Genomic DNA, 23,688 nt, shown 5'->3' on the forward strand with positions numbered 1-23,688 from the left:
TGGACTGGTAGAGCTTTGTCAGGCCACAGAGGGTGGTCTTGGGCTGACTGGGGTAAGAGGGTCGATGCTTAACTTCTGTTATTCCAGGCTTTTCTGCTTATTGTTTACCTTTTCAAATAAACGTAGAAATCACAATCCACCCGCTAAGGGATACCAGAACAAAATTTAAAACCTGCACCTCGTCTATACACACCACCTGGCCACACTACTCCACCTTTCTGGGCATCCACTGCTGTGACAGTTGTCTTCTTTGATGGGTGTGGTTTGGTTTTGTTTCAGTTAGGAGTTCTGGCCTTGATCAGTGTTGCAAATAAACACACAGGCTTATTTGTGGCAACATGGATAGACCTAGAGATTACCATACTAAGTGATCTAAGTCAGAAAAAGACACATATCATGAGATATCACTTATATATAGAATCTAAAAAAAAATACAAATGAACTTATTTACAAAACAGAAACGGGTTCACAAACTTTGAAAACAAACCTATGGTTACCAAGGGGAGAGTGGGGGAGGGATAAATTAGGAGTTTGGGATTTACATGTACATACTACAGGCATGCTAAGTCACTTCAGTTATGTCCAACTCTTTGCGAACCTATAGACTGGAGCCCTCCAGGCTCCTCTGTTCAGGGATTCTCCAGGTAAGAACACTGGAGTGAGTTGCCATACCCTCCTCCAGGGGATCTTCCCAACCTGCATCTCCTGCATCTCCTGCATTGCAGACAGATTCTTTACCACTATGATATATATATTAAACTACAAGGACCTACTGTAGAGCACAGACAGCTCTACTCAATAGTTTGTAATAACCTATATAGGAAAAGAATCTGAAATGGAATATATATGTAAGTGAATCATTTTGCTGTACACCCGAAACTAACACAATATTGTAAATCAATTGTGTGTGTGTGTGTGTTAGTTGCTAAGTCGTGTGTGACTCTTTGCTTCCCCATGGACTGCAGCCTGCCAGGCTTCTCTGTCCATGGAATTCTCCAGGTAATAATACTGGAGTGAATTGCCATTCCCTTCTCCAGAGGATCTTCCCAACCCAGAGATCAAACCTGGGTCTCCTGCACCGCAGGCAGATTCTTTACCATCTGGGCCACCAGGGAAGCCCATATTATCTGTATAAGAATCTAATTTTTAAAATGGAGGTGGGGTGTGGTGGTCCCTCTAAACAAGTACTCTGGATGCTAGTCTTCTAGTCCTGAGCTGCCACTAACTCTGCTACCCTGGGCAAGTCATTTAACCTGTGAGTATAGCAGGACCAAGCCAGGGGCAGCAAAGATTTCTAGGTTCTAATCTAATTCCAAAAATGTATCTCAAAGAGGAGGGTAGTAAATAGATGGTACTGTCTTTAAGATATGAGGGGGTACTAGTTCAACATTTTGCAAAGTAAGGCAACTTTTTCAGCACATGAATTGTCAAGCTTATTAATCTTTCAAGACTATTTCTGTCTTACATAAAAGCTCTTTTTAGAAGAAGAGGTCTAATGCAACTTACAGGAAATACCTTTAAAGAATATTCTGCACATTATTTTGTGTCTCTTGCCGTAACTTTGGAGTTGTTTAAATTGATTTTATTAAGTTTTGTGGGGTTTTTTAACATGGACCATTTTTACAAATCTAAATTGAATATGTTACTATACTGCTCCTGTTTTATGCTTTGGTTTTTTGACCCCAAGGCATGTGGGACTTCGTTCCCTGATCAGGGATTGAACCCATGCCTCCTGCACTGGAAGGTGAAGTCTTAACCACTAGACTACCAGGGAAGTCTCTGGACTTTAAGTTTTTATACTGAAGTCTTTATCACTATACTTTAATAATAATTTAATTAATTAAAACACCACACACAAACATACGCATACACATATACACACAGGCTTAAGTTTCCATAAGCCTGCTTAGCTGTCGTGTTCCGTGTTAGCACGGAAGCAAAGCTCCATCCATGCCCATCGTGGGGCATGGCCACCACTTGTTACACAAGCCCTCTGGACAGAGACTCATCTGGATGGAAAGAAATCAACTCCCCCGCCCAGCAGCATGTGTCAGGGAGGTTTCTTTAAGCAGAATCACTCCGCTGTCTTGGGCAAGGGAAGAAAGTCTAGCCCAGGGAAGGATGGGGGTGCAAGGTCCAGATTCCTTCCATCTGTTTCTATGTCTGCTTCCCTGCTCATACCCAGCTCTCTGCTCCCCATACCTAAGACACTGACTTGGCTTGGTAGCATGCTTGGCCACTCACCCATGACTATTGCAGACTCTCATGGCCTCAGAACTAGAGTCTCAGGACAGAAAATATGATGAGATTGTTTCCCTCTCAGATGTGCTCCACCCCTATGCTCATCACAGCAGACACAAACACAGAGCCCTGGTCCTCCCTTCAGCAGAGGCTACGGGTCAAGAGTAATTCTAAAGACAAGGATGTTATGGAAACATTTATGTATTAACTCAGCTATTGCAGCTACCTGTGATCCCTGGGTTAGGAAGATCCCCTGGAGAAGGGCATGGCAACCCACTCCAGTGGGTTCTTGCCTGAAGAATCCCATGGACAGAGGAGCCTGGTGGGCTACAGTCCATGGGGTCGCAGAGTCGGACATGACTGAAGCGACTTAGCACGGATGCAGCTACCTGAGGGCTTTATAGCAACATGTCAAGAGCATGGGTTACCCAGTATAAGTTGACTTGAATGGCTCAGAAATATGACACCAGATCCTACTAGCAGAGGGGGCAGAAGGAAGGGAAGGAATGGGGGGAACAGTGGGGGTGGGGGCGGGGAAGTACTGACAAAAGGAAAAGGGAGAAAAGGAAAGGAGAGATGAGAGGAGAGAGATCAGAGGGTCAGTGCAACTCATTCCCCCACAGGAAAAACCACTTTCCACCATAGCCCTGGATGCTCATGAGTCAGCACAAGAAAAAGCGTCGCAGTGAATAATTATACCATTATTAATTCATACTGTGGCTTTGAAAGGTCATTTTCCTGGGGGGGAACAGCTGGGTACCACCGAAAGGGCACCAGATTTATCATCAGGTGGCCCCAGATTCCACTCTGTGTGACTTTTCCAGCTTTCTGATTAGGGCAAATTCCTCCCCGTCTCTGAGCCTCAGTCCTTCTCTCTTGAGGACAGTCCGCAGCACCACCTTGCCCAAGGTTGAAGTTGAACATTACAAAAGATAATGTGATTCACCCTCCCTTTGGGCTCCAAACCCATCCCAGATGGGGAAACCCCCACTGTGGTCCAGACTGCAACATCGACAGTTCAGACCCTGGAGATCCTGTTTGAAGAATCTTTCTTTGGTAGGTTGTTCCCAGAGAAAATGTCATAAGAGCACAAGTTCTTCTTCTGAGATCGAGTCCCAGAGGTTAAAGCATCTGGGATTTAGAATCAATCCCCAGCTTTAAATATTTTAAAGGTACGTGGGATGGTACAGATGAACCTATCTGCAGGGCAGGAATAGAGATGCAGACATAGAGGATGGGGGACACAGTGGGGAAAGGGGAGGGTGGAACGAACCGAGAGATTAGGATTGATATAAATACACGACCACATGTAAAATAGACAGCTAGTGGGAAGCTGCCATACAGCACAGGGAGCCCAGTCCGGTGCTCTGTGACAACCCAGAGAAGTGGGGGTGGAAGTGTGAGGGAGGTTCAAGAAGGAGAGGATATATATATCTATACATATTTGTTTTTGTTGTTCAGTCACTAAGTTGTGTCTGACTCTTTGCAACCCCATGGATTGCAGCATGCCAGGCTTCCCTGTCCATCACTATCTCCTGGAGTTTGCTCAGATTCATGTCCCTTGAGTCAGTGATGGTATCTAACCATCTCATCCTTGCTGTCCACTTCTCCTTTTGCCTTCAGTCTTTCCCACCATCGGGGTCTTTTCCAGTGAGTTGGCTCTCTGAATCAGGCAGCCAAAATATTGGAGCTTCAGTTTCAGCATCAGACCTTCCAATGAATATTCAGGTTTGATTTCCTTTAGGACTGACTGCTTTGATCTCCTTGTAGTTCAAGGGACTCTCAAGAGTCTTCTCCAGCACCACAGTTCAAAAGCATCAATTCTTCGGTTCTCAGCCTTCTTTATGGTCCAACCCTCACATCCATACATAACTACTGGAAAAACTATAGCTTTGATTAGATGGATCTTCATCAGCAAAGTGATGTCTCTGTTTTTTAATATGTTGTTTAGGTTTGTCATAACTTTCTTTCCAAGGAGTAAACATCATTTAATTTCATGGCTGCATATATATATATACTTATGGCTGATCTGCATTTCTATACAGCAAAAACCTGGAGAAGGAAATGGCAACCCACTCCAGTATTCCTGAACTGAAAAATTCCATGGACAGAGGAGCCTGGCAGACTACAGCCCACGGAGTTGCAAAGAGTTGGACACAACTGAGCACAAAGCACAACAAAAATCAACACAACATTGTAAAGTAATTATCCTCCAATTAAAAGTTTTAAAAAATATTTTAAAGATAAGAAAGCATCCAAGTGCTTTATCCCACCCTGTGTGGCAGACTCTATGGGTTGATGTAGCTGATGCTGTCTGAGCCCACCCGTATCCCTTCATCTTACTACTCTCGAGTTCCTGCCGGACTCCCCATGCCAGCGCCTATTTCCAATGCCCAAGCCTGTTTGCCAGTTCACAGGCAGATGGAAGTGTCTGGGACTCAAATTCCCCCTGCATCCCTCAACCAAGGCCTACTGGACGTGTGATAACTCCCACGGGTACTTGCTACTCTGGCTCCCAGAAATGCTGCAGCAGGATGAGGCTCCAGCTGTCCAAAGCTGTCCAAAGATAGCCAACTTGATAACACCCTCTTTCATGGTGTGATGGTTAACTTTAAGTGTCAGCTTGACTGGGCCATGAGGTACCCAGACATTTAGTTAAACATTATTGCTGGGTGTGTCTGTGAAGGGATTCCTGGATGATATTAACATTGCCTAGGTAGGGTCTCCCCTGGTGGTCCAGTGGTTAAGGATCCACCTTCCAATCCAGGGGACATGGGTTCAATCCCTGGTCAGGGAACTAAGATCCCACATGCCACAAGGCAAGTAAGCCCATGAGTCGCAACTACTGAGCCCGCCCACCACAACTAGAGAAGCCCCCACATAACGCAACTAGGGAAAGCCCCATGCCACAACAAAGACCCAGGGCAGCCAAAAAAAAGCAGAAACAAAAAAACAAAACGAAGTGTTGCCTTGGTAGCCTAAGTAAAGCAGATGACCCTCCTAAGTGAGAGTGGGCTTCGTCGACTATGCTGAAGGTCTAAACAGAATGAAAGGCTGAGTAAGAATGAGTTCCTTCTCTCTGTGTGGATGTCTTTGAGTTGCAAACAGTCTTCTCCTGCCTTTGGATTCAGACTCAGACTGGAGCTTACAGTTTTCTGTCCTGGGTCTCCAGTTTGCTGACTGCAGAGTTTGTATTGTCTCAGCTTTCAACGTCTGTGTGAGTCAGTTCCGTATTGTGTGTGTGTGTGTAGATACGGATGTGTATCTGTGTCTCATTGGTTCTTCTCTGGAGAACTCTTACTAATAAGCTAGAATACTATTCTCTTTGCCTTACTTCCCTACCACTTCTACCAGGCCTTACTTCACCGCCCAGACACACTGCGTGTGTGTGTATGTTCAGTCACTAAGTTGTGTCTGACTCTTTGCCACCCCATGGACTGCAGCATGCCAGGCTTCCCTGTCCTTCACCGTCTCCCAGTGAAGGACTCAAATTCATGTCCATTAAGTTGATGATGCTATCTCACCATCCCATCCTCTGCTGCTCCCCTCTCCTTTGGCCTTCAATTTGTCCCAGCTTCAGGGTCTTTTCCAACAAGTCAGCCCTTTGCATCAGGTGGCCACAGTGGCTACAGCTTCAGCTTCAGCATCAGTCCTCCCAATGAATATTCAAATTTTATTTCCTTTAGGTTTGGCTGGTTTGATCTCCTTGCAGTTCAAGGGACTCTCAAGAGTCTTCTCCAACACCACAGTTCAAAAGCATCAATTCTTCAGTTCTCAGCCTTCTTTATGGTCCAACTCTCACATTCATACATGACTACTGGAAAAACCACACCTTTGACTAGATGGACCTTTGGCAGCAAAATGATGTCTTTGCTTTTTAATACACTGTCTAGGTTTGCCATAGCTTTCCCTCCAAGGAGCAAGCATCTTTTAATTTCAGGCTGCAGTACTGTCCACAGTGATCTTGGAGCCCAAGAAAATAAAATCTGTCACTGCTTCCATTGTTGCCCCTTCTATTTACCATAAAGTGATGGGACTGGATGTCATGTTTTTAGTCCCAAACTCACTACTAGTGTTCAAATCCTTGTACCAGAATCTGCTTCTGAGGGGACTCAGACTAAGGCTAACCCAATAGCATTCCTGACCCCCTTCGCTCTGGCTGTCTCCCCCAATCAAGGCGGGAAATCCAGTCTTTGCTTTCCCAGCTTCCTGTGCAGTTAGAGGCAGCTGTGTGACCCAGCCTTGGTCAATGAGACAAATGAGTTCATCTACGGGGGGGAAGTAGAACTATAAAATGCTATTTGATTTCTCATTAAAATGGAGAAATCTGGAAAGAAAACTTTTGTCTCTTCCATTCTTCTTCCTGCCCTAAATACTGAGATCATATCTGGAGTTTCATTAACATTTCAGCAACCACAATGAATTAATAGCCCCTAAAGGAGATCCAACCAGTCCATTCTAAAGGAGATCAGCCCTGGGTGTTCTTTGGAAGGAATGATGCTAAAGCTGAAACACCAGTACTTTGGCCACCTCGTGCAAAGAGCTGACTCATTGGAAAAGACTCTGATGCTGGGAGGGATTGGGGGCAGGAGGAGAAGGGGACGACAGAGGATGAGATGGCTGGATGGCATCACTGACTCGATGGACGTGAGTTTGAGTGAACTCTGGGAGTTGGTGATGGACAGGGAGGCTGGCATGCTGCGATTCACGGGGTCGCAAAGAGTCGACATGACTGAGCGACTGAACTGAACTGAACTGAACTGAAAGTCGTATAACTTCATAGGACTATAGAGGGTGTCAGAGGATGAGATGGCTGGACGGCCTCACTGATGCAATGAACATAAATTTGGGCAAACTCTGGGAGATGGTGAGGGACAGGGAGGTCTGGTGTGCTGCAGTCCATTGGGTCACAAAGAGTCGGACATAACTGGGCGACTGAACGACAACAAAGTCCTATAACATTTGCATCTTTAATAAGACCTAATATTATTAATAATAATAAAACCTAATGATTTCTTCCTAAGTACTATGTATATAACATTTTAACATACTAACTCTCCTTTGCCACATATAAGCAAGTAGTGAATTTTGCACACGGTCACCCAGGAGAGGCTTATGGCAGAATAGAGAGTAAATTGCCCGAACGTGTTCTTAGTCATGTGTCCCAAAGACGGAAGGCCTTCAGTAAAGAGGAGTTCTAAGCACGGACTGGGCGTCTTAGCAGAAAGGGAGAGTTGATTTCATGCTGGTTAAAAAGAGAATCCCAGGGGATGGGGAAAGAGAGAGGCTCCAGAGAGTGGAGGAGATGTATAGCCTGCCACCTGTCATGTACTGCTTGTCTGCCGCAATGTCACTGGCTGGTGGCAAGACCCAGGAAAGGAGTGACTGCATGGCACATCCGGGCAGGCCAGCATCTCTGTAAAATTCTGCATCTGGCTCACATCTCAGGGAGCTACGGAAGGAGACTCCCAGACTAGAAGGACCGTTCAGGAAGGGGCAGCGCAATTGGACTGGCAAAACCAATACTTTGCCAATGAGGCTGAGGAAGTCTGAGCGATGGGTTCAGACTCCTTTAGGGACAGACAGGTTAAGAGCTCAGGGCTGTAACGTTTGTATGCACTCAGGCCCGAGCCAATAATCAAACAAGACCAGTTCATCTTTCATTTTTTCAATGAACATGAGCTCTTACTATTACTAGGCATTAAAGACATGAATCAAATAGTAATAGAACAAGGTCTCTGCTTCCAGGGAGCTTACTGTCTGACAGGATAAACACTCACAGACAACTTGTAGGCTCAGGCACTGAGTTACAGAACGGAGAAGCCTCCCCAATGTTACCTGAATTAATTCAGACAAAATGCGTGTTTTGTGCCCCATTTATAGATGAACAAGTAAGACTTATCAAAGCCCACATAGTCGCTAGGGGGTCGCATTAAGACTCAGACCCAGCTCTGACTGATTTCAGTGAACAAGTCCCTTCTGCTTTTCTCATCAACCTCAAATGCCCACAGGGAGCCTAGAGGAGCCTAGGGACCACTCTTTATACCCTTGACCCTGACAGACAGACTTTATCAAGTAGAATTAGTCTTGTCTTGCTATTCAGTGTGAATGTTTCCCAAAGCCAACTGCTCCATCTGCTAAAGCGCTAGGTGACTTCCTTGAAAACCAGTTCCGTTCATCACACCTTAAGGGAAAACAGCAACCTCCTGTATGCACACATTAATTAACACAGCAGAAATAGGCTTGAGTTAATTATAGAGGCTCCCTACATTAAAAATGAAGAACAGGCCAGCTGCCAAAGAAGGCTCAGTAGCATGGAACAATGCGAAAAAAGTGGGAAAAGCCATTACTTCTGTACACTGTGTCTCTGCCCAAGAGATGCTCCTGTTGAGAAGCACAAGTTTAGCATCTAACACCTTGGAGCTAACCATGAACTCAGAAAGTCTCTCTCAGCTTTGTCCACGTTACATATTCCTTTAAGGAAAGAGCCTTTGTCACTAGAAAAGCTGGGTGCATCAGTTATTAAGAAGGGCTTATATCAAGGAAAAATCGTATGTCATTTTCCCAGCATTCAATTTTTTTCATTATTTATTACTAGCATCCATCTATTTGGGGAAGAATGAGCCAAAGTTGGTTTTTTTTTTTTTTAATTAATGAAAAGAACTGGAGAGATACTAGGAAATGCATTCTCCAAGGCCCCAAAACGATATATTTACCACTGAATCCCTTGAGAAGTTTTTTCTGCTTCACATATGCCAAGGAAAAGTGTACTTAAGCATGCCACATGCCCCAAATCACCCCAGTCCTGTGTTTACCCTTCCACTTTTTAAAAAATAAATGTGATATCAACTAAGCATCTCATCTTGATCCCTCTAGCTAGTTCCTGCAGGTGTATAAACATTATCGAGCTTCTTTAAAGGAAACTCTGTGTGGTCTTCTGGCAACATGAACAAGTATCCCTAAAATAAACAACACTTTCCATTACAAAAAGAAGGTGCATCCCAGATATTTTAAAGCCAGCTCAGTGTTCTGTGTTCTCCAATAATTAAACAGATACTATGTTTGACCAGTTGCCCCTGCCCACATGAATAAAACACTGTGATTTAAAGACTACAAGACAGGGAAGACAACTACCCCCAAGAAAAGGTAGAATTTATAGAACCTTGTGATAAAGGGGATTTAAATTTTTATTTTAAACTTTTTATTTTATACTGGAGTGTAGGCAATTAACAATGCTGTGATAGCTTCAAGTACATGGCAAAGGGACTCAGCTTTACATGCACATGTATCCATTCTCCTGATTGGAGGGGATTTTTTTTTTTTTAACTAAATAATGTATTTTAATTGGAGGCTAATTACTTTACAATATTGTAGTGGTTTTGCCATACATTGAGATGAATTAGCCATGGCTGTACATGTGTTCCCCATCCTGAATCCCCCTCCCACCTCCCTCCTCATCCCATCCCCCGGGGTAATCCCAGTGCACCAGCCCTGAGCACCCTGTCTCGGAGGGGATTTTAATGATAACCTGTTCCAACAGTCTCCAAACCTTGGTATGCATCAGAATTGGCTGGAGAGTCTATTTTATTTCCTTATTTATTTATTTTATTTTTTCTGGCCACACGGCATATAGGATCTTAGTTCCTCAACCAGTGATCAAACCCACGCCCCCTGCATTGGAAGGTGGATTCTTAACCACTGGGCCACCAGGAAAGTCCCAAGGGAGATGTATATTTTGAAATGCCACTGAGCCATTCCAGACATGCTGAATCATTGGTAGTAAGACACAGGCATCTGGATTTTGAACATATCTTCTCCAAGTGATTCTGATGAGCAGCCCTATTTGGGAACTTCTCATCCAAACCATTATCCTCACAACAACATCCCAGCCAAGTGGCCCTACAGTCTTTGCTTAAATGCCTCCTCCCAGGACAGTAAGCCAATCAGTCTATCCCTGGATGGTACTAACCACTGGGAAACCAGCCTCCCTGGAATGCACCAGAGCTGGCCCTGCTCTATCATGTAAGTCAAAGAGACCTGCACCTGGGAAGGGGCAGATTTTTGTTGCTTTCATGTGAGAAACCATATAAAAACTTACACCAAGATCCAAACTGCAGGTTACAAAAAAATAAGGGTGGGTGTTCCCTGGTGGCTCAGTGGTAAACAATCCACCTGCCACTGCAGGAGACACGGGTTCGATCCCCAGTCCGGAAGGATCCCACCTGCTGCGGAGTGGGCCACAACTATTGAGCCTGTGTGCCACAATTACTGAGCACACGTGCCACAGCTACTGAAGCCTGTGCACCCTAGAGCCCGTGCTCTGCAAGAAGAGAAGCCACCACAATGAGAAGCGCACATACCACAACTAGAGAGGAGCCCCTGCTCTCCACAGCCAGAAAAAAAACCACACAGCAATGTAGACCCAGCACAGCCAAAGACAAATAAATAAATAAAATTTCTAAAAAATCAGGTCTAGCCTAAACTTTATTATCAAAAATAATTTTATACTGAATTAGTTTAGCATAAGGGTACCCAGGGGGTACTAGAAGTAGAGAACCCACCTGCCAATACAGGAGACCTAAGAGGTGCAGGTTCCATTCCTGGGTTGGGAAGATCCCCTGGAGGAGAGCATGGCAGCCCACTTAAGACAAAATATCATTTCAGAACCAACCTTAAGTTCTCTATGGTAGAAGAGGAAGTGATTAAGAATACAATGCAACCTAAATGTCCATCAACATAGGAACGAATAAAGAAGATGTGGTGCATATATACACTGGAATATTACTCAGCTATAAAAAGGAACAAAATTGGTCATTTGTAGAGACATGGATGAACCTAGAGAGTGTCGCATACAGTGAGGTAAGTCATATCATGTATCAATACAAATATGCAGAATCTGAAAAAAATCAGTATGGACTACCTTATTTACAAAGCAGAAATAGAAACACGAATGAAGAGAACAAACATACAGATACCAAAGGTGGGAGGTAGGAGGAATTGGGAGATCGGGGTTGACATATATACTATGTATAAAATAGATAAGTGAGAATCTGCTGTATAGCACAGGGAACTCTACTTGATGCTCTGTGGTGACCTACATGGGAAGGAAATACAAAAAAGAGGGGATATATGTGCAGTTATGGCTGATTCACTTTGCTGTACAGTAGAAACTAACACGACACTGTAAAGTAACTATACCCTAATAACTTAAAAAAGACTACAGTGCAAAGAATACAGGTCTTTCCATCATACCTGGGTTGGATCCTGGATCTTCCATTTACAGCTCCATTTAAACCCTCTGAACTTCGGTTTTCTTGGAAAATTGGGACAAAATCAATAGGGTTGTCATATCACACGAGACACTGGCATTCAGTAAATGGGCCCTTCCCTTCCCTTTCCTTCCCTTCGGTTTTCTTTCTCTGCTCAATTTGTTGTGAGCTCTTATTTCTACTCCTTGCATCCTGTTTTTCTCTCCATTACTAACACCACCACCACCACTTACATTATTGTGTCCGTATTTGTTCAGCATCTCACGGCTTAAATAATTAGGTTTGGATGGGGGTGAGAAATAAATTCGCATCTTAAAAGAAAGTTCCATAATTCTATTCAGGAACTAATTCTCTTTGTTCAGGAAAAAATCTTGCAAGGTCACTTGGGGCAGCAGAAACCCTGAGAGCTTGGGTTAGCAAGAGAAAAGGCAGAAAAAGATGTAGTAAATTGTTCTGCATTTCAAGTGAACTGGGCATAAAAGAGTGAGGAGGGGACACAGAACAGTGAGACTAAGAAACAAGGAAGAGGAGTCTTAGAGATGCTTCAGATTCGAGTTTAAGTTGTGTCCCGACTATAATATAAACTCACGTCCATGTCCCCAAACTTAGGTAAAATTTGCTACACAGCAAAGTTTTGTGGCAAGGAAAGGAGCTTCACAAGACAGAGGAAAAAACAAGAATCAGAGTAAAGTAAAGCAGAGTAAAGTAATCAAAGTTGATCTTGCAACGAAAGCCCCCAAGAGCAGCAGGAAATCTTGAATGTTTCCAACCACATCCAGCTCTGAAGAGTCAGAAAGCCTCAGCTAACACTGAGGCTGCACTAAGAGGTCTGCAAAAGTTGGGACTTCCCTGGTAGTCCAGCGGCTAAGACTCTGAGCTCTCAGTGCAGGAGGCCTGGGTTCGATCCCTGGTCAGGGAACTAAATCTCAACATGCTGCAACTCAGAGCTCACATGCCATAATGAAGATCAAAGACCCAGCGTGCCACAACTAAGATCTGGTGCAGCCAAATAAATAAAAAATAAATGCTTTTTAAATATTTTTTAAAAGATGTCTGCCATCAAAAAGTCTACAAACAATAAATGCTGGAGAGGGTGTGGAGAAAAGGGAACCCTCTTACACTGTTGGTGGGAATGCAAACTGGTACACCCACTATGGAGAACAGTGTAGAGATTCCTTAAAAAACTGGAAACAACTGCCATACGACCCAGCAATCCCACGGCTAGGCATGCACACCGAGGAAACCAGAACTGAAAGAGACACATACCGCCATGTTCATCGCAGCACTGTTCACAATAGCTAGGACATGGAAGCAACCTAGATGTCCATCGGATGAATGGATAAGGAAGTTATGGTACGTATACACAATGGGATGTTACTCAGCTATAAAAGAGAAAGTATTTGAGTCAGCTCTAATGAGGTGGATGGAACTGGAGCCTATTATACAGAGTGAAGTAAATCAGAAAGAAAAACACCAATACAGTATATTAATGCATATATATGGGATTTATATATGTAACGATGATCCTGTATGCAAGGCTGCAAAAGAGACACAGATGTAAAGAACAGACTTTTGGACTACGTGGGAGAAGATGAGGGTGGGGTGATATGAGAGAATAGCATTGAAACGCGTATATTACCATAGGAAACACAGATGACCAGTGCAAGTTGGATGCATGAAACAGGGCACTCAAAGCTGGTGCTCTGGGACAACCCGGAGGGATGGGCTGGGGAGGGAGGTGTTGAGGGCGATTCAGGATGGGGGGACACAGGTGCAGCCATGGGGGATTCATGTCAATGTATGGCAAAAACCACCACAGTATTGTAAAGTAATTATCCTCCAATTAAAATAAATTAACTAATTTTTTTAAAAAGACCTGCATCTTTTCATCTCAGCCCCCTTTATGCCACTCCTCTGCTCAGAAGCATTGAGGGAGCCTTGATTTTGACATTGGGAAGACCCTAGACAGAAATTCTTTTTACTAATTTCTGTCAGAAAGTGTCCAACTTTTAAACATATACTCTTTAGGTGCAATATCACTAATTATTAGAAAAAAGCAAATCAAAACTACAGTGAGGTTATCACCTCACACCAGTCAGAATGGCCATCATCAAAATGTCTAAAAATAATAAATGCTGGAGAGAATGTGCAGAAAAGGGGATTTTCCTACACTGTTGGTGCAGTCACTATGGAAAACAGCATGGAAGTTCCTAAAGAAAACTAAAAATAGAGTTACCATATGATCCAACAATCCCACTCCTGGTCATATTTCTGGAAAAAAAACCTGTAATTTTAAAATATGCAGGCACCCCAGCATTCACAGCAGCACTATTTACAACAGCCAAGACATGGAAGCTACCTGTGTCCATCAACAGATGAGTGGATAAAGAAGATGTGGTATACATACAAATGGTATATTACTCAATCATAAAAAAGAACGAAATAACGCCATTTGCTGCAACATGGGTGGATTTAGAGATTGTATGAAATGAATTAAGTCAGAAAGAGAAAGACAAATACCATATGATTTTAAAAATGATATAAATAACTTTATTTTCAAAACAGAAACAGACTCACAGATGTAGGAAAAAACTCATGATTATCAAAGGGGAAAGCAGAAGGGAGAGGGATAAATTAGGAATCTGGCATATACACACTACTATCGAAAAAGCAAGAGAGTTCCAGAAAAACATCTACTTCGGCTTTATTGACTATGCCAAAGCCTTTGACTGTGTGGATCACAATAAACTGTGGAGAATTCTGAAAGAGATGGGAATACCAGACCACCTGACCTGCCTCTTGAGAAACCTATATGCAGGTCAGGAAGCAACAGTTCGAACTGGACATGGAAAAACAGACTGGTTCCAAATAGGAAAGGGAGTACATCAAGGCTGTATCTTGTCACCCTGCTTATGTAACTTCTATGCAGAGTACATCAAGAGAAACGCTGGGCTGGAAGAAGCACAAGCTGGAATCAAGATTGCTGACAGAAATATCAATAACCTCAGATATGCAGATGACACCACCTTTATGGCAGAAAGTGAAGAAGAACTAAAGGCCTCTTGATGAAAGTGAAAGTGGAGAGTGAAAAAGTTGGCTTAAAGCTCAACATTCAGAAAACGAAGATCATGGCATCTGGTCCCATCACTTCAATGGGAAATAGATGGAGAAACAGTGGAAACAGTGTCAGACTTTATTTTTGGGGGCTTCAAAATCACTGCAGATGGTGACTGCAGCCATGAAATTAAAAGACGCTTACTCCTTGGAAGAAAAGTTATGACCAACCTAGATAGCATATTCAAAAGCAGACACATTACTTTGCCAACAAAAGTCTGTCTAGTCAAGGCTATGGTTTTTCCAGTGGTCATGTATGGATGTGAGAGTTGGACTGTGAAGAAAGCTGAGCGCTGAAGAATTGATGCTTTTGAACTGTGGTGTTGGAGAAGACTCTTGAGAGTCCCTGGAACTGCAAGGAGATCCAACCAGTCCATTCTGAAGGAGATCAGCCCTGGGTGTTCTTTGGAAGGAATGATGCTAAAGCTGAAACTCCAGTACTTTGGCCACCTCATGCGAAGAGTTGACTCATTGGAAAGGACTTTGATGCTGGGAGGGATTGGGGGCAGGAGGAGAAGGGGATGACAGAGGATGAGATGGCTGGATGGCATCACTGACTCGATGGACGTGAGTTTGAGTGAACTCCGGGAGTTGGTGATGGACAGGGAGGCTTGGCGTTCTGCGATTCATGGGGTTGCAAAGAGTCAGACACAACTGAGCAACTGAACTGAACTGATACATAAAATATTAATAGATAAACAATAAGGTATAGCATAAAGAACTAAACTGAATATAATAAACTATAATGGAAAAAAATCTGAAAAAGAATATTATATATATATGTATAACTGGATTGCTTTTCTATATACCAGACTACAATAGCATTATAAATCAACTATACATCAATTAAAAATAATAATAAAATAAAATAGGCATACTCTCTTTCAGGTATAGCATTCACCTCTGTAATCTGTAGCAAAAAAAAAAAAAAAAATGTTGCTAACATGTGACCTCTGTTGAGAAGAAAACTATTTGCAACTCTGTAGGCTTGAGCCTCTAAGGAGAAAAAATATATAAAAATACATATGATAAATTATATATGAATGAGTTTTATATATATTCTATTTAATGAGTAGCTACTAGATGTCAGACTCAGTATTTTATTCCTATTCTCTCAGTTAATCTTCACAAGAGCCCTCCCAAGTATATATTATTCTTACCGTTGTCTGGACAAGCAACGTGAGTTTCACAGGAAAATGGTAATTTACCCAAAGAGTCAGGTGGCAAGTGGCATTGCCAGCCTTATCCTGCCTGCACTCCTGTCCAGGCCACAGGCTGATCCCTCACTGGGTGGAGACTAGGTTGCAAGAGTAAATTGCAAAGATGCTCCTGAAGACCTCAGGTCTTCTTGAAGAAGAGTGTATTGCTACTCTGCAACAGACCCTAAAATGATAGCAGCAAAAGATCTGGAAAAACATCATCTTTGCTAGAACAGCTCTAACTCAACATCGACTGCTCCAAATTCAAGCTGTGCCTTAGAATCCCCTAAGAAGCCTCCCCAAATTGGTGTTTCTCAGTGCATATCTACTAAAGCAGACTCTATGGAAGAAGGGGTGCAAAAAAGACTGTATTTTATTTATTTGGCTGTGCCAGTTCTTAGATGTGACATGCAGACTCTTATTTCCAGGATGTGGGGTCTACTTCTCTGACCAGGGATCAAACCCGGGCCCCCTGCTCTGGGAGGGTGGAGTCTGAGCCACTGGACTACCAGGGAAATCCCTCCAAGACTGTATTTTAAAGGTCCCCCCACAATGCAGCCAATTTCAGAAGTGGGGTTTAAGAAACACTGATTATATGCCACTCAAGTATAAGAACTACCCTCTTAGTGTTGTAGGAATTCTAGCTTCCATCACAAGAATAGGTCTATTTTTAAGAGAAGTTGGAGGAAGTGAGGGAAATTGTAGCATGAACGTATGTCCATTGAAGGCCGGATGGGGTTCTGTTTGCTGCCTATGGCCATAAGAAAGCAGAGAGGGGCTTCAGTGGTTGCTCAATGGTAAAGAATCTGCCTGCCAACGCAAAAGACATGGGTTTGATGCCTGGTCTGGAAAGTTCTCACACACCGCGGAGCAACTAAGCCCGTGCACCCCAACCACTGAGCCTGCGCTCTAGAGGCTGGGAACCGCAACTACTGAGGCCACAAGCCACAGCTACATAAGTCCCTGCGCCCTAGAGCCCATGCTCTGCAACAGGAGAAGCCACCACCACGAGAAGCCTGCGCATGGCAACTAGAGAGCAGCCCCCACTCACCGCAACTAGAGAGAAGCCCACGCTGCCACGAAGGCCCAGCACAGCCAAAAATAAATCTGCTGTTGCTGTTCAGTTGCTAAGTCGGGTCCATCTCTTTACGACCCCATGGACCACAGCACGCCAGGCTTCCCTGTCCTGCACTATCTCCCTGAGTTCACCCAAACTCATGTCCATTGAGTCAGTGATGCCATCCAAACATCTCCTCTGTTGTCCCCTTCTCCTCCTGCCCTCAATCTTTCCCAGCATCAGGGTCTTTTCCAATGAGTCGGCTCTTTGCATCAGGTGGCCAAAGTATTGAGGAAGAGAGACTCTCTCCATGTGTTTATAAACTTCCAGGAAGCCTCTAATTAATGGGGAGAGCCCATCCTATTATGCTTGATACAAAGGTGCTAAACAGCCACTGAGACATGCCAGAAACTTGTTCAGGACAAGCGCAAGCATGTCTTAGAGAGAAGAGAGTGTGTTAAGCCACAGATATATCCAATTCATACCCCAAACTCAGTCTGGTTAGTACAGGAAACCCAGCAAAGAAAAAGAAACTAGCGTCAGCCATGTGCTACAATTTTTGTTGGAAGACAACCAGGAGAACAGACAGGACGGCTGCAGCTTAGATCTCAGGTTAAGTGAGTACCAGACCTAAATGACCTAAATGAGCCAGGGCTGTTTGAGAACTTGGAGGAAAATTCCAGGAACTGACACAGAGGAGAGGCATACACCTAATTAAATCCTCCTTTGAGAAAGTGATATTTTTGTTCTAATTCTCTGGCAGAATCACTAGACCTTTGAGACAGAAAATGTTTACATAAAATGATAAAAGGCATTTGTATTAGTGTAAAGTCCTTCTCAACAGATGATTACTGAAAGACTGTCATTAGACTCTACAGAATTACCAGGTGCCACTTAAATGTTTATTATGGGGGAAAATGCAACTTTCTTCCTATCTGCTATTGTAAGAAAAATGTCATTGGTATTGTGATGCTCATTGGAATTTTGTTAATAGCTGATAACACCAGTTTAAACATGTTTACCTAGGCCGGTGGTTCTCAAACAGGGCTTCCAGGTGGAACAGTGGTAAAGAATCCACCGCCTGCAATGCAGGAGGCAGAAGAGACGTGGGTTCGATCCCTGGGTTGGGAAGATCACTTGGAGTAGGAAATGGCATCCCACTCCAGTATTCTTGCCCAGAAAATCCCACGGACAGAGGAGCTTGGTGAGCTACAGTCCATGGGGTCGCAAAAGAGATGGACTCGACCGAGTGACTGAGCGCACCTAAGCACAGGCCAGGGGTTCTCAAACTTAGGCCATTAGACTCACCTAAATCGGGGGTCCCCAACCGCCAGGGTCTAATGCCTAATGCTCTGAGGAGGAGCTGATGTAATAATAATAATAGAAATAAAGTGCACAATAAATGTTATGTGCTCAAATCGTCCCCAAACCATCCCTCCCTCCAGGTCCATGGAAAAATTGTCTTCCATGAAACCAGTCTTTGCGCCAAAAAGATTGGGGACCACTGACCTGTTCCAAAAGGACTTTTTCCAAAACAGCTTGTTAGGCCTCACCCCTAAGTTTCTACTTTATTAGGTCTAGGGGAGAGTCCAAGAATTTACAATTCTAACAAATTCCCAGGATGCTGCTGCTCTGAGGACCAGATTTTGAGAACCACTGACCCAGAGCATGAGATCAATTTCCAAATGATCTGGGGTGAGATGCAATCTCTCATTCCCACCAAACTCCAGAAGCAGAAGAGGTGGGTCTTCCTTCCACACCTGTTTGCCAGGGGGACCACTGGTTTCTCCAGGAAAATTCTTGTTTATCTCTTTTGCAGTAATCTAATATCTGCTAATTATTTTAGCAGAGATTCCCTGGTGGCTCAGTGGTAAAGAACCCACCTGCCAGTTCAGGAGACATGGGTTCCAGCCCTGAGTCGGGAAGATCCCGAGGAGAAAGAAATGGCAACCCACTCCAGTATTCTTGCCTGGGAAATCCCAAGGACAGAGGAGACTGGCAAGCTACAGTTCAAGGGGTTGCAAAATAGTCAGATACAACTTAGCAACTAAACAACAAAAATTATTTTATCACTTTCTTTCATCACCGAAAGTGTCCTAGTTTGGATGATAATTTTTATATTCATCCTAATACTTGTTCATACATACTTGTTTGACCTTAGTCTGTAAAATCCCACAGGCCTAACTGGAAGATGCTCTCCTCCAGAGAGAATTTGTTTTTGCCTTCTCTGAGAACCAGGGACACTACAGACCAGGAATCATTTTAAACTGAGGTAGCAGCTTAAAAAGAAGTCTTAGCCCCAGCGGCAGGTTTTCCTGATTGCAGGGTGGACAGCGCTATCTGCCCTCAGGGGGCCCTGCCTTTCCTTTTGGGTCCAATGTGTACATCCTTTATGGCCCCCAGTTTCCAGCTCAGATTTTAAGTCAAAGGTGAAACTTTTCTTGCTGTTGCTATTATTTAAACTTGGAAGAGTCTTCTTGCAAATTTCCCTTACTTCTTTTAGTTTTTCACATTTTATCACAAAAATTTTCAAACACATTCAAAAGTAGAGAGGATAATATAATGAACTCCCATGTACCCACCAACCAGCTTGAACAGTGATCAACTCATTCCAATCTTGTTTCATCTACACCCACTCAATTCTCTATCCTCTTCCCCTCCTCACACATACACTGGATTGTTTTGAATCAAATCATATACATCATATGATTTCATTTATAAAGATATCAGTAGTGTCTCTAAAATAATAGGACTCTTTTTCAAGTAATCAGTATTCTGTGATCACACCTAAAAAATAGTAATAAATTGGTAATACTATTTTCTTATAATTTTGTTAGTTTCTTTGTTCAAATCATGATTCAAAGATGCTCCATATCTTGTAATTGGTGGTTATCACTTGTCTTTAATAATTTACATGTTCCCCAGAATATCTGGTTTTTATTCATTGTATCTTATTTCCTGGTGAAAATAGTTTGTTCTATAGATTTTTCTTTACAGTATGTTTTGCCGTTTGCATTCCTATGGTGTCATTTAACATGTTCTTCTGTGCTGTGTATCTCCCATAAGCTCACAGGTAAGCCTAAAGCTGTGCGGTCCAATGTAATAGCCCTTAGCTACATATGGCTACCTAGATTTAAATTAATTAAGACAGAAAGAGAAAGACAAATACCATGCAATGTCACTTACATGTGAAATCCAAAATATGACACAAATTAATTTATTTACACAACAGAGAAAGACTCACAGACATGGAAACAAATTTATGATTACCAAAGGGGAAGGAGGTGGAGGAGGGATAAATTAGGAGTTTAAGATGAGCAGATATATAAAAATATATAAACTGAGGGAAAGTGTTAGTCACTCAGTCGTGTCCGGCTCTTTGCAACTCCACGGACTGTAGCTCGCCAGGTCTATCCATGGGATTCTCCAGGCAAGAATACTGGAGTGGGTTGACATTCCCTTCTCCAGGGGAACTTCCCAACCCAGGGATCGAACCCAAGTCTCCTGCATTGCAGGCAGATTCTTTACGGTCTGAGCCACAAGGGAAGCCCATATTTTATAATAAATTTACTGCAAAATAAAGTAAAATTTACAGTATATAAAATAAATAAACAAGATCTTACTGTATAACACAGGGAACTATATTCAATACCATAAAATAAACCAAAATGGAAAAGAATATGAAAAAGATATGGATACATATGTATGTATACCTTGCATGTATATATATACATATTCTCTTCATACTCTTTTCCATTATATGTATGAATCACTTTGCTATAGACCAGAAACCAACACAACCTTGTAAATTAACTATAGTTTAATTTTTAAACTTTTTAATTTAAATTAATCACAACCCAGTAAATTTTAAAAATACATTTCCTTAATCACATTAGTGTCCTTTCAAGTTCTCAATGCCCACGTGAGGCCAGGGACTACTATACTGGATGGCGCAGATATAAAACATCTCTGTCATCACAGGAAGTTCTATTGGACACTGCTGCTCTTATTCATACTCAGATTCGTTTTTTCCAAAGCGTCTTCACAGGCAATGGTATGGTAGTTCTACCAAGAAGCACATAACATCTTGTCTGTTTTTCATCATGTTAGCAGCCATTGTTGATCACTGCCTAGACTCAGAAATTCAGGGTGACGAAATTCCAGATCCATCACTCTTTTTACTTATTACCCGAATAACTCTATAAAAAGAAGCTGCTTCCCCTCATTTACTCTTTAATTGTCCTAAACTAGTTTGCATAGGAAAGGCAAGGTAACTATCTAATCCTTTCCCCAGTTCTCAAAACAAGTTGGCTCCCTAATCTTTTTTTAAGAGAATTTCCTTTTTTATTTTTCAAAAATTTTATTTATGTATTTATTGGCCATATCAGTCTTAGTTTCAGCATTCGGGATCTTCTGTTGCAGCACACAGGCTTCTCTCTAATTGTGTAATCTGTAATCTGCAGCGTAGACTCTCTAGTTGAGACAAGCTGGCTTAGCTGCCACACGACATGTGGAATCTTAGTTCCCCAACCAGGGATCAAACCAGTGTCCCCAGCATTGGAAGGTAAACTCTTACCTTCCATGGGACCACCAGCCAAGTCCCTTCCTAAATCCTCTAAAAGTGACCAATGACGCATTTTATTCTGAGAATCATTATGAACCTGTGGGTCTAAACATATTTGGTATGTTTGAATCAATTGATGTTCTTAGCTACAATTATTGGCCTTATATAAATAAGTTTTCATATTTTTGTCATCATATTTTTGGAATTAAATATTAGAAGTAAGACTTCTGAGTCTAAAAATAAATGTTCACGTAATCTGTCCACCATCTCATGCCTGACATGTGGCTACTCCTAGTTATTTGCTGACCTTTTATCCACAGTAAATGCAACTATAAGTTTAAAATAAGTAACAGTTTTGTGGTAAATGTTTTAATGCCACTCGCCTCTTCAATCTCACATTGAGAACCACACAATTTTCGAAATGACTGAGCTGGCTGGATTCTGATATAAGAGTGGCTTAAACACTCATTAATAATTGGGGTGATTAGTCATTAGCCTGGAGGGGTGTCCCATCATCATATTCAAGTTTTCCATAAAATGATTTAAAATTTTTCCAGAACCAGAAAGAAAAAAAAAAAACATTCAATGACATGTAGAAGCTATCCCACCCAAATCTCTCACATCTCACCTGGAGAAACTAAGGCTCAGCAACAATCTGATTTTCCCAAGTTGTCCCAACAACTGGTATCTCAGTTGGGACTTCCATTCCCTGAAAATGAGAGGCACTTCTGATTTCTTTTTTTTTTTAATTGGAGGCTAATTACTTTACAATATTATAGTGGTTTTTGCCATACAGATCAACTTCTGCATAGGATTCAACCTTTCCTTAAGGAGTAGCCGTTTCTTCCTGGTCAGGGGAAGTGGCCCACAACCAGGACAGGAGGAATGACTAGTCCTGCCAGAGTCGTCTCTCTTCTCCTTTCCAGCCAAACATGCCAGTCTCCACTTCATCACTGCCAGCCCTGGATCCCTGTGAACCAGCTTCCAGATGCCTCTCAGCCCAGGAGAAGAACCAACCCCGGCTGTCACCACTCCCACCTTCCCCAGGGAAAGAGGAAGCCATCCCTGCTCCTGGAAAGACAGACATGATGACAGCTAGAAAGGATTTGCCTACCGAAGCTTGGAGCACCTTCTCACAGATTGTGGAAGGAATGGATGCTCCTACTTCGCAGTCCAATCAGGGCTCAGCGAATCTAGCCAGTGACGAAATGAAAGACGTAGGGGAGTGCTGGCAGCTACCCACAGGTCCCTTATTCCACTGCACAGTTCTCTGCCTGGGAACAAGCACCCCAAAGGGCTGGACCCTCTCACTGGTCTCTGCTGGCTGGGATCAACACATGGAGATAAAGCTTTCTCTCCAGGGGCTTCCCTGGTGGTCCAGTGATTAAGAGTCTGCCTTGCAAAGCAGGGACACTGGTTCAATCCCTGGTCCGGGAAGATTCCACACACCAGAGAACAGCTAAGCCCGGGTGCCACAACTTTGAGTCTGTGCTCTAGAGCTCAGGTACCGCAACTGCTAAGGCCCACGCGCCTCAGAGCCCATGCTCTGCAACAAGAGAAGCCACCAGAATGAGAAGCCCGAGCACCACAAGGAAGAGTAGCCCCGCTTGCTGCAACTAGGGAAAGCCTGCTTGCAGCAATGAAGACCCCGCACAGCCAAAAACAACTAAGTAAAATTAAATAAAAGTTTTCTCTCCAAAAATATACCAAAGGTCCCTAGAGAGTAAAGCCCCTCAACCTGAAACCTTGCATTCTGGAATTGTCAGGTGCATGAACCCTGAATCAAAACTCCCAACAGCCTCCTGAGATCAGCCCACTCTCTTCCTACTTACTGAGGTTCACGCCTAAGCTGCACCGTCCACCTATAGCTGCCTGAATGCCTTCCACTGAATTATCTCCAGAGAACACAGGTCACTGTTTCATGTATCAGAGACCAGTGATTTACCCTGGGACTCCCAGACCCCTCAGGGATATTTACAAAGTTTTCAAAACGTGATAGTTTATATTTCTATTCATAGCTAACTCTGGAAAAAAAAATCAAGTTTGTGCGTAGGGAAAGAGGAGTTGAATACCAAAAAAACTGGCCATGGGAGAATGCATGAGGGTTCTCTCATGCTCCCGCAAGGCAGAGATTCAGAGCACTTCCTTCTGCACATGGAATCATGACATTTGCAGCAATATGGACGGACCTCGAGATTGTCGTACTGATTGAAGTAAGACAGACAGAGAAAAAGAAATGTCCTA

At 43.0% G+C, this 23,688-nt stretch overlaps 1 protein-coding gene across 3 annotated transcripts in view; it reads right to left on the reverse strand.

Annotated features, from left to right (window-relative positions):
- The window catches only part of SV2B (synaptic vesicle glycoprotein 2B), a 247,360-nt gene that overhangs the window by 176,234 nt on the left and 47,438 nt on the right, over positions 1-23,688 (reverse strand). The gene's annotated exons all lie outside the window — the stretch shown is intronic.

This window comes from Bos indicus x Bos taurus, chromosome 21 (genome assembly GCF_003369695.1).
Source record: "Bos indicus x Bos taurus breed Angus x Brahman F1 hybrid chromosome 21, Bos_hybrid_MaternalHap_v2.0, whole genome shotgun sequence".
Lineage (NCBI taxonomy): Eukaryota > Metazoa > Chordata > Mammalia > Artiodactyla > Bovidae > Bos > Bos indicus x Bos taurus.